This window comes from Pelecanus crispus, chromosome 2, assembly GCF_030463565.1.
Source record: "Pelecanus crispus isolate bPelCri1 chromosome 2, bPelCri1.pri, whole genome shotgun sequence".
NCBI lineage: Eukaryota > Metazoa > Chordata > Aves > Pelecaniformes > Pelecanidae > Pelecanus > Pelecanus crispus.
The window spans coordinates 14923875-14933513 of NC_134644.1; the positions used below are offsets into that span (position 1 = coordinate 14923875).

The 9639-nt window shown below is 39.2% G+C and overlaps 1 non-coding gene across 1 annotated transcript; it reads right to left on the minus strand.

Annotated features, from left to right (window-relative positions):
• Positions 1–1865: 1865 nt before the first annotated feature.
• On the minus strand, positions 1866–1937 carry TRNAG-UCC (transfer RNA glycine (anticodon UCC)). Its single transcript has one exon. It is a non-coding gene; the product is annotated as a tRNA-Gly (tRNA).
• Between the last annotated feature and the right edge of the window lie 7702 nt (positions 1938–9639).

Genomic DNA, 9639 nt, shown 5'->3' on the forward strand with positions numbered 1-9639 from the left:
AGTCTAATTTGATTCAAGTAGAGAGACTAATCATTTTGACCCATCAGCTTAGGTTTAGGAACCTACAAGTTGCAATAAGAATTTTACCTGGGCAGGTAAAACCCTTCTGGTTTGATTTTCAATCCATTGACTCCTGCTGGCGCAGCTCCCACCCACTGCTTCCAGAACCTCTTCTCTTCCAGAAGGAAAGAGGATTTGATCCTCTTTCAAATATCATCCTTTTGTAAATCCATGCAGTTTATTTTAACTACAATTTCACAGCCTGTGTCTCCCTTTCTCCACTCCTTCTAGGAAATCTAGTCATTACCCATTCTTAGTTAGCTATGAACTGCAAATGGCTAGAACTTCTCCCTGGGCTAGCCCAGCTCCTTTAGCCCTTTCCTTCTTTTGATTGCTAGAAACCTATGAGTACATTTTCTCCTTCAGAAAAAAAAAAAAAAAGAGACTGAAAAAAAAGAAGCAAACATTCAATATAATCGAATATTCTTCCATACACTGCAGTCTGCCATGTGAGTAGGTCCTGTCTGCAATTGTCATATAACAGGTTTTGGAAATACAATACTAATTATTTTCAAAATTACTTTGAGATAGAACATTTTCTCTGAAAGAGTTGTCGAGAGTCAGGTTTCAAGTACAACAGGATTCTAAGCCATGGCATTGACAGCGATTAATTGCATCACCAAAACTGGTAGGTACTCTCAGAGACCTGGAGGGGCACTCAGACAGTGGGGCTTCCTGGGAGGTACTTAACCCCAGACTTTGATGTATCTGATGGCTCCTGAAGGCACTAGCTACTGGCTCTGTAGTGAAACATAGCTTGTATGCATTCCTCTAGCTCTGCTGGAGTAACTTTTCTTCCTTTGGCTGCCTTGTCTCTCAGCCCAGCTCCTAGTGCCATGCCCACTCCTAGACAAATTGCTAACATCTTGTATCAGTCCCCTGCCTTCAGTTCTTGCCTTGGCTTGACTTCTTGGCTTGATGCATAGAATCATAGAATCACAGAACGGTTGAGGTTGGAAGGGACCTCTGGAAGTCATCTGGTCCAACCCCCCTGCTCAGGCAGGGACACCTAGAGCCAGTTGTCCAGGACCATGTCCAGACAGCTTCTGAATATCTCCAAGGATGGAGACTCCACAACCTCTCTGGGCAACCTGTGCCAGTGCTCAGTCACCCTCACAGTAAAAAAGTTTCCTGATTTTCAGAGAGAACCTTCCGTGTTTCAGTTTGTGCCCATTGCCTCTGGTCCTGCCACTGGGCACCACCAAAAAGAGCCTGGTTCCATCCTCTTTGCAACCTCCGTTCAGCTATTCATACACATTAATAAGATTCCCCCCTTCCCACTCCCAGCCTTCTTTTCTCCAGGCTAAACAGCTCTCAGTCTTTCTTCATAGCATAAATGTTCCAGCATTTTAACCATCCCTGTGGCCCTTCAATGGGCTCTCTTCAGCATGCCCACGTCTCTCCAGTGCTGGGGAGCCCAGAACTGGACACAGTCCCTGCTCCAGGTGTAGACTCATCAGTGCAGAGTAAAAGGGAAAGATCACCTCCCCCAGCGTACCGGCAGTGCTTTGCCTCATGCAGCCCAGGACACCCTTCACCGCAAGGGCACATTGCTGGCTCTTGCTCAACTTTGTGCCCCCCAGGACCTCCAGATCCTTTTCTGCCCATCTGTTCCCCAGCTGGGTGGCCCCTGCGCGCACGGGTGGCTCCCCCCCAGGTGCAGGACTTGGGACTTCTCCCCTTGTTAACCTTGTTTAAACGAGGTTCCCGTTGCCCCATTTCAGCCTGCCGAGGTCCCTCCGGAGGACAGCACCACCCGCTGGCTACCCGCCGCGCCTCGGGAGGGGCTGTCAAAAAGACCGAGCTGCGTTGGCCGGGAATCGAACCCGGGTCAACTGCTTGGAAGGCAGCTATGCTCACCACTATACCACCAACGCCGTGCTGATTATGCTACCGCGACAGAATTCTTCCTTTTTTCCTATCGTCTATCCGTTCCTGGGCTAGCCACGGCGTTTACTAACTACCCACCACAAATATAAAAAAGCACTAGAAGGAAATATTCAAGTTTTCTCCACAGCTGCCAAGGCTACTAGAAAACCTTTTTTTTTTTTTTTTTTTTTTTTCCTTTTTTTTTAACAATGAAAATAATTAAGGTATCGTTCACTGAAATATTTCCGATGGCCTGATTTGTTTAAAAGAAATTCCAAATACAAGGACTAAAACCTTCAGAAATGAGGATAATAGTGCAACTGGAAAAAAGGCCAGCTAACAGGTCCAGTCTGATGAAATAAGCATCCTCATTTCACCATTTTTAGTAAAAGAAATAATCTTGCCAGTATTAACACTGAACTATGATGAGTTTTTTATTTAATGTTTGAAAGGTTAGGTGGAAACAATTATAATGAACAACATATGTTGTCCTTTCCCTCAGCTACTGCTTTTCTCTTCTCAGTATCACCCAAAGAAACACACGATCACATGGAAAATGTAGCTGCAAATAAACTGAATAGATTTACAAAAGGTTGATATTTGAAAGAGGATTATCTGAAACACAAGCTTGAAATTTTTAATCTCAAATTTAAGTATATTTTTATCACATAATGTATGAGGAAAGGTTTTCTATTACAGTGGATATAGCCAACAAACTACTTTAGAGGGACAGATTCTCAAAATTCACATGCTGTGAGGATATCCTATGAATAACCCAGGGCATTCTAGGGCATGTCTGATTTCTCTTCTGAGAATGTCCTGTTTACAGACAGATCTGGTTCTTAACATGCAGGAATGTATTGCTTTTCTCAGCAAGCTTATGGATGAAAACATTCTGTGCTAGTTCTCAGTTCCTTAAGGAGACCTTTAGGTCTCTTTCAGTCTCAAGTCCTCAGTCTTAAGTTTATTGCAATGGTTGTCAGAAAAGTTGTAAGACCTCATATTGGTTAAACTTCCATCACCCTCCTGATTTCTGACCCTTTCCTTCACTTTGCCAGCATCTCAGGAATGAATAGGCCCATAGCAGGTCCCCCAGTCCTGTGCGTTCTCTGGCCATTTTACCCAGAATTATCTAGTGTTTGTATTGGTGAAATTTTATGCAATCTTAGAGGAAAGCCTACTGAGCCTACTGAGCACAGCTACACCATAGTAAGGATATCAAGCCTTCTCTCATTTTCTCCTCACAATTAACTTTAAAAAACAGCAAAACAAGCCAAGAGCCTTTTTGGAAGGCTCTGCAAATAGGTCATGAGCGCATACTGTTAAGTGTATTTATAACTAAGACTCAACAGAACAAGCTAAGAGGGCTCTGCTGAACAATGTAGAGTCTGTTCTCACTTTATGTGACGTGCGCTGTACATGTATTGCTTTGCAAATGCACACTTCAGTTACACGGTGCGTGCACAGCAAACCATTCCTTTTGGCACCAGATTTTCTGTGCACTTGTTGTGGAACCCTGTTTTATATGGGGCCTTGGCCCTGAGCCAGTAGGCAAACGATTTAAGAAGGTGATACCATGGGACACAACCGCCTCACTAATCATAATCCACTTCTGAAAAATAAATACCTTATTGTAACAATTTTCATGCTTTTCTTCTAATCTGTAGACACCATAAATATTTTCTAGCAAAACGGCAAAGGCATGGATAATAAATTTAAGCCCAGCAACAGTTGTTTCCAACATTACTGAAGAGTATGGTTTAACAATCATCACAAAAGGCTATTCTCTACATACTTCCCTGCAGAAATATTCCATGGAACCTGAAAGTCTGTGGACTACCATTTGAAAATCATTACCTTACCATTTAGGAAATTTGAATAACTTTAGTAAAGAAGTCAATCTGGAGGAAGTGTGGATGTTTTTCTTACTAAGAATGATATTTCTCTTTCTTTAAGTAGTAGCCTTAACTGTGTTGTCTTTGTGATCTCACCATCCCATATTTTCAGGCATTACAGAGTGGAGAGGATGATTTTAAAACTGTGTGGTAGAACTGGAAAGAGAGATGGGCTCCTTTTGAATAGAGAAAAAGCACTGGATGACGATTGCCTGCTCTGAGAAAGCTGGAAGCTGAACTGGTTGGGCAGAACAGGACAGAGAAGCAGGATGGGCTAAAGGGAGCTTTGTGAACAGCAGCCACCTGGGTCTCAGTTCATAAAGCTGCTCAAACATGCATGAGATTCCTAAAGAATTTCAGCTCCCAAAGTTGCAGATAAACTCAGAGGGCCACATTCCCAAAGTCAAAGTAGCCTCATCCTGCTTAAGAAAATCTAGAAACACTTCTGAACATCTGTAGGCACCTGGAAATCCATTGAAATCTGACCCCAGTGTTCCAGTCCCAAATGCAAAGCCTGCTTAACTTCAGTAACTCTTGTACATTGAGACAATACACACACACTGCCAAATCAGGGGCTCTGCATGAAATTTGTCATGATTATTTCTTGCTTTCCCTGTCTCTCACACACACTTATGTACACAGATTCCAGTAGCTCTTGATGAACAAGCAGATCAAATTAACCCTTATTATGTCTTATCAGAACAAGATGAGTGTGCAATGGTAGCCTTTCCTAATCTGGTTTTAATTCACTAGGCAACAAATCTGTTGACTACGAGTCTACTGCATATAGCAGAGAGGAAGTACTTTACTGTGGCATAATTAAAAGGATTCCTACCACACACATAATAACACGCTCTCTGCTTTCTTATTAAAGGTTTCCTTTGTTTGGGTTTACACCAAATTAGTTGCATATGTGACTGTTGTTGCTGCAATATCATCTTCAACTACTTAGTGCATCACCACTTTAACCTCTCAATTAACCCTTGTTTCAAAGACTGCTCAGTGCAGGTGCAGCATCACTGCTTTTCTGGCAAAGGACATGTCTTGCTCACTGCTAGTGACCTCTGTTATTGCTGAGGATCTGGGCATGCTACATATGCTTTTTGTTTACAGTGCAAAGCCTCAGCTAATTGCATAATTGAGGAGCTGCAGATCCACAGCCTGTAGAAATCTAGAAGCTATTCAAACATAAAAAATAAAACCTAGGTCTAATCAACACTGAGTTTGTCCAGTTTTCTCACAATAAGCTTCTCCACAGAGTATAGATCTTGGTTTAGTTGGTCTGGAAGGATAATATGCTTATACTGTAGGTCCAATGGATTCCTTAGTCCATATCAGAGCAAAACGTTAAAAATAAGAAGAACATATCCCAAAAGATTTCAGAACACTTTAGTGCTACCATCTGAACAGAAGCTGTCTATTACCCATCTCAAGTTTTATGAACTTCTCCAGTAAAGAAACAGCATTAAATCTTCAAAATAAAAGGCTTCTAAATTTCAGAAAAGAAAACTGCCTAAAATATGTTAGGCAAATAGTGGTATGATAATATTACGGATACATGATCATTTGGAAGCTATTTGAAAGCTTTATGTATTTATACCTAATACAACAAAAGAAAAAAAAAAGTTTTTAGAAGTAATTTACTTAGGATAAGCCAAGTATAAGTTAAATTAAAAAAATAATAATCAACCTTCATAAGTCTCTTGCTTGAAAATCTTATCTATTGTTCTTATTATTACTAGTCTTTATTTTTTATATAACCTGATTGTCTTAGGTACTGACTTCAGTTTGCCAAATGCTGTTCTCCAATCAAATTATTCACATAGTTATATACTATGCTCTATCAAGGTCAGTCTTCTTGAGTGGTCAGTCCTTAACATACAATAAAAATTACATACATGTAGACATATGTTTATCTTTATCAAAGAAGATAACAACTCCAATTTAGGAATACTTTAAAATGGACTATAAAGATGGCATTTCAAAATTCTTGACTTGCTCCCGTCCATCAAGAAGTCTTGCAAATATTTTTATAACATTTGTAACACTTGTTAGCTTAGTTGCTTTTTTCATTTCTAACAGTCATAAATTATATTTTCTCTACTTAATAAAAATAACATGATTCTGGATTTCATAGAAAATATTAGTAATGCTATCATTTCTCATGGTCATTACTGAGTCTTGTTTTATTAACATCTAGAAAAATGTTCAACTTTTCAAAAAGAAATTAAGTATTCTTTTCTCTGCCAATAGCTAACAGAAATTTAATGGCAAGCAATAAGATTCTTTCTCTGGTGTATGTAAAGTTCATAATATTATAATTAATAGTAAGCTGTTAACTTGAAAAAATAAGATCAACTTTCCTGAGAAATACAATTCTTAGTGCTAAGGAGAGCTCACTATCCCAGATGCAGTGGAGCCCTGACAAGGCTGGTATAGTACAGCTAAAATAAAGAACTCACCAGTCAGCTTCTTTCTAGCAATCCTGATGATGAAATAAACTGAAAACTAGGCAACTGTCATAAACATAAACTGTATATAAAAATTGTTTAAAAAAACTTAAATAATTCTTAAACCATTATTGGTTTTGTAGTTTAACTTTCCTTTGAATTATCAGGGAATAAGAAGTTAAATGAAAATCTGAAGTAAGATTTTTTTCATGCATTCAATTGGCTTCAGGAGCTGGGATGCTATGTAGGAATGTGCATGGGCACCTTCAGAGAGTGATTCATCTCAGCCTGGGATAAATGCCTAAAATACACTGGTTAATCACCTTCTGGAGGGACTTTTTTCTTTCTATTGATGTTAAAAATATGAAGTGGTTAGTTCAAACTTAGAAGTTTTAAACAAGGTGTCATTCATATAACCTGAACATTTTTAAATTCACAATAAATCACAAAATGACAACTCTCATTTTCTCTCGGTCTAAATTGTTCTTATTGGTAGTTATGTTATTTTGAGTATGGGAATATCATTTGGGAAGACCAACTTTGAGGTTCATTATGTATCGTGCATGGATTCTGACGATTTCTTGTGCAAACCAGATACAAGACATTCAACAGTGATTTAGATGTTTTCAGGATGAACACAATGCGTGCCTCAGAAATTATTTATTATTTAGAAATGAGCTACTCAATCAGCAAGAACTTAATTGGCTCTTATGGTGCCTCAGGGAAACAGAAGTCACTGAACTTGCTCCATTTGACAAGAAAACAAACTTTTTAAAAAATCCAACCCCAAACAAAGGACTGCTAAAAAACAAGTTGTTTTTTTTTTTTTCTTTGAATTCGTGTGGCTGATTGCAGAAGGCAGCTACACAGTCTTCTGTCACTATTCCAGATTTATTCACCAGATCTGAAGTCCTTAAGTAGGTAGGCTTCCAACACTTTCACCCTTATACTTGTACCCCTTTCCATAACAATGTCTGTTCTAGATGATCAGATTTATAGATACAGTAACAGAGAAGAGTAGTAAAGGGACCTTTTTATTTCTACAGACTGAAAATGTAGAAGTCATGTACATAGTTTAGCACCATATATGACTGAAGCAGCCCAAAGAGTCAGTAGGGTATTTTTCCTTTTTTTTTTTTTACCCTCTAGCACACTCCAAGGAGGAACCTTGCTTCAGACTGCTTTCTTGGCATGTTTTTAAGCAAGGCAAGGCACACCCACAGCCTCCACCTAACATCAGAAGACATTACTGGAAGATTTGACTGTGAAGGCTGAATACAAAGACCTGATTGACAATGGGAATTTATTCCTTTAGCAGCAGAAGGATTCAGACTCCATGGACAAAGATTGAGATTTATTTTGTCAATTTATTTTATCTCTTTCTCTCTTATTATCTCTGGCAGGGGAAAGTTTCTGCTTTTGTTTTAGACTAGGTTATGCTGATTGATTTTGGCCACAGAAATAATTTATCTTTTTATTTATCCTTTTGTGATGGTGCATCCCGCCCCACACCTTTTCTCTCTTCAACTGCTTTATGACCTAAGGAATTCCTGCCAGACCGAGACCATCGTGTAGTGAGCTGGTCAATTAGGCACCCCTTAATTCTACCAGAACTCCTACATGGTTGAAGTGGGGAATGAGAACAACCAGTTACCCGGCAGGAATGAAACAAAGATGGGGAATGAGAACAACCAGTTACCTGGCAGCCTTGAAAAAAGAGTAGTACCATGGTTACTGGAATTCCAGTAATTACGAACCCAGATAGTGGCTCGGACGGATGACTAAAGCCAATCATCTCACGATCCTATAAACAGCAGTCCGAAGTGAGGCCCTTTGAGCTCTCCTGGACTGCAGCGGGCTGCACCAGCATCTCCCTCTGAGTGGGACGCCTCTCAGAGCCAGCAAACTCTTAAAGTTTGCTGAAATTGGAGGCCCACTGTCAAAGACCGACAGTGGAGCCTGGGCTGAAACCCTTCACTCCTCGAGGTTCAACCCTTGCCCGTTGAGAAATGCCAAGTCATTCGACATGAATATTTCACTGAACTCATGGGGAATTTTTAACAGATATACCTTATATATATATATATATGTATTCATGTCTGTGTGTATGCATGTGTAAATCAATTTAAGTAGTCTGTAGATGTATGATTTAATTATAAAGTGAGTCTTATACTGCTGCATTATCCTTATTCACATAAACCATTGACCAAGTCTGAGACTAAGATTGGACCTAGCTGCATCTAGACTCCTCTCTGAGAAGGAGTTTAGAAAGCAAGGGGGGTCTATTCTGAACCTCGTGCTCAACGGGAGGGTCTTCCTTATCCCCTGTATATACGATCTCTCTGTGAATCATTCCAACTCAGTGTAACTTAATTTTCCTTTATGTACTTCCAAGTAGTAATAGAGTGAACCTTGCCATCTTCGAATCTGTAACTAAGTCGCTGTTTTGATCAGTTTTGTCTAATCATGTTGTTAATCACTGATGACTGAGTGCTATTAAAATATCACAATTGAATCCTGCAATTTGTCCCAAGTAAATCCTAAACTGCTACTAAATCAAACTGTGTGAAGTCACTCATTCATGATAAATTAACATAATCAGCAGGACTCACAAACCTCCATTCAGGACACCTTGCTATATAATTTAGCTTTTACGGTCAGTCCAAAAGATTATGCTTTCCAGAACCCTGTCAAATGAGTATGATTGATGCACCAGTGGAAAATAAATGTGGGGAAAATCACTCTGGAGTATTTATGCATTAAATAAACTAACATTTTCTATCCCAGAGGCTTAGAGACAAATGAACAATTAAGCCACGTGATTCTTGCATTTCAGTGTAGAAATTGACTTCTATGGAAATGGGGTGCACTATTTAAGGCGATTAGGGGTATCTCTCTGTGCTACGCCTTTTTCATTACTTTTGTTCTGAGGTTTAACATGTGCATTGATTGGATCATATAACCCATTCCCGGTCAGGACTGTCAGTTTTAGTCCTTTTGGTGAAGTTTACTAGAAAAAAATTTTGGTTTCAAAATACATACTCATTTTGGAGAGAAAAGATTTTATTTTTTTCAAATTCTGGCTGCAATTCAGGAAAGCCTCTCTTACAGTACTGTCTTAACACTGTGAGTTAGGACAGACTAAGAAGGAATTTATAAACATAAGTGCACAAAAATAATTTTATCACTCATAATTCATGCCTCATTATCTCAGTGTCAATTTCTGTGAAAATTAATTTGGAATTAAAGCTTTTCAGCCGTCAATACTCTGCATCTGAAGTATGGCAAAGCTGCTCTGAGATTTGGTTCAGCTAATGTAGTTTTATGTACTGATAATTACATTATTTTAATCAAAACTTTCTGTA